Source organism: Malania oleifera, chromosome 2 (assembly GCF_029873635.1).
Source record: "Malania oleifera isolate guangnan ecotype guangnan chromosome 2, ASM2987363v1, whole genome shotgun sequence".
Taxonomy (NCBI): domain Eukaryota; kingdom Viridiplantae; phylum Streptophyta; class Magnoliopsida; order Santalales; family Ximeniaceae; genus Malania; species Malania oleifera.
In genome coordinates this window covers 139,490,962-139,493,498 of record NC_080418.1, presented here as the reverse complement: position 1 = coordinate 139,493,498, position 2,537 = coordinate 139,490,962, and positions in this window count along the sequence as shown.

Sequence of the window (2,537 nt, the reverse complement as noted above, 5' to 3'; positions counted from 1 at the left end):
TAGATAAAAAATAGAAAACTCTGGTATTACGATATTATGGTATATGTTATATAGAGATTATGTTTATGTTTTCTGTTACGTATGTTATGGATTATGATTTTTCAGGATATTATCAGGTATAATGCACTAGACCCAAGTTTAGGGGTTCGGGGTGTTACATACCGCACATCAATGTGCTTTTTCCTCGCATGGTACACCTAATTATTTTCCAAGTAGATCTAACTATCACACTGCAGCCAAACTCCACCTTACTGGACACCTAGCTCCCTAACCAATCTCGTAAGCCACAACGCTTCTTTAGTAGCCTCATCCACTGTCATGTACTCCAACTCTATAATAGATAAAGTTACGAGTGACTGCACCATAGTCCTCTAACAAATAGGTCCTCCCATAAGGGTAAATACATATCCCGTGGTAGACCTCCTATCATATAAGTCTCCTGTGTAGTCAGCATCCACATACCTTACCACCAATGGATCACTCTGTTGTTCACTGAACATGGTGCCATATCCAGTTGTACCCCTCAAGTACATGAGAATCCACTTCACAACATCTCAGTACTATTGACTAGGATTCTAGAAGAACTTGCTCACCACGCTGACAGCATGTGTTAGGTCCGGCCTCATACACACCATGATATACATCAGACACCCCACTACACTAGCATAGGGGACCTTCGCCATATCACGAACCTTATCATCTGTCTTTGGGAATTGGGTGGTAAACAATGTAAAATGACTCGCCAAAGTCATGCTCGTCGGCTTAGCATTAGTCATGCTAAACCTCTCCAGCACCTTCTCCATATAGCTATCCTGAGATAACCAGAGTCTCCTTGCAGTTCTGTCCCTACGAATCTCCATGCCAAGTATCATCTTGGTTGCACCCAAGTCTTTCATGTCGAACTATTTTCCCAACATAGTCTTCAACCGATTCACCTCAGTTATGTTTTTAGCAGCAATCAACATATCATCAACATACAACAGCATAAATATGAGAAACCCATCCACAAGACTCCTCAAATAGATGCAAAAATCGTACTCACACCTCTTGTAGCCAATACAGGTTGTAAGAACCCCACCTGAGGTATGTAGATTAAATAAATGAAAAAGGATAAAAAGGTAAATTTTGTAGGCTTCATCGACAAAGCCATTGTTCTCGTCGACGAAGGCCTTTATACTCTTCATTCCCAAAATTCAGAGCCTCATTGACGAAGAGAAACTGAACGTGTTGTAAAATATTGGAATAGGATTCGTTGCCGAAAGAGCTGGTTCGTCGACGAAATGTATGGATGATTCCTCGACGAAGGTGTCATCTCGTTGATGAGGTTGGACGGGTCAAAGGGGCTATAAATATCCTATTGCTTTGCTTAGTTGCTAAGAAACCTCAAACACACACACACTCTCTCTCTCTCTCTCTCTCTCTCCCTCTCTCTCTCTCTCTCTCTCTCTCTCTCTAGAACCAATGAGATCTCTCTCTCTCTCTCTCTCTCTTTGATTCTTCGCCGTTCGTCGCTTGATTCGACGATGCGACGTTATTGCATGGATCAAGGGAGGAATCTCTACATTTTTAGCTGATCAAAAAGTCGTTTAGAGGATTTTCAGGTTTTGGCCCAAAACTGAGGTAAGACTCCAAATCCATTTTTTTTTTGTATATATGTAAAGGATAGGATTGTAAGGAAGTATTGTTCTTCGTTGTATAGGTTTTGGGAACTTGATTCATAGTTTGTGTAATGACCCGAATAATAATGGTATTTAAATAATAGAAAGGTAGGGAAATGAAAACAGAAATAGAAGGAGGCAGCAGACTTCATCGATGAACGCTTCACGTTCGTCGACAACATTGCACTTTGGAGTAATAACCGAGGAAACTTATCAGGCCCTCATCGAAAAACACAGGGGATTCGTCGACGAGGGTGTAAGAGGGCCTTGTCGACGAAGACAAGTTTCGTCGACGAGAAGATACCGAGAGAGGATTTTGGGGAAATCTAAAATTCGTCGACGAAGGTGCAAGTTCGTCGACGAACTTTCTTCAGGACTCATCAACGAGGTGACGTGTCTTTTCGATGAATCCGACTTTATAAATAGCTGAAACTCGGATTTAAACGCAGAAAATTAAGAAAAAAATCACACACTCTCTCTCCCTACGGTTTCTTTCTCCTCTCTTTTCAATTTCGGCTCCGTCGTTTGCCGGATCGACGATTTAGGGCCACCACGACGCTCCTGGGGAAGTTCTCTCCAAATCTGCTAGAGCGGATCGTTGGTGGAAGCGAGTTGAAAATTCATCCCTGTGTTGAGGTAAGACTTTTTATGCCAAATTTGATCTTTTCGTAGTTATAGGAAATGATACTTACGTGAAAATATTGAAGTTTAGTTCTGTGAGTTGTTGGTTTCAGGGTACTATTTAAGGTTTCCTACGGGTGTAAGACCAGTATTACAGAGGGGTTTTTTCAGTTGCTAGGTAAGGGGATAAATTAAAACAATTATTTTCCTTGAAATTATTATTATTTAATAGTAGAATAATTTTCAGAAAGCATGAGA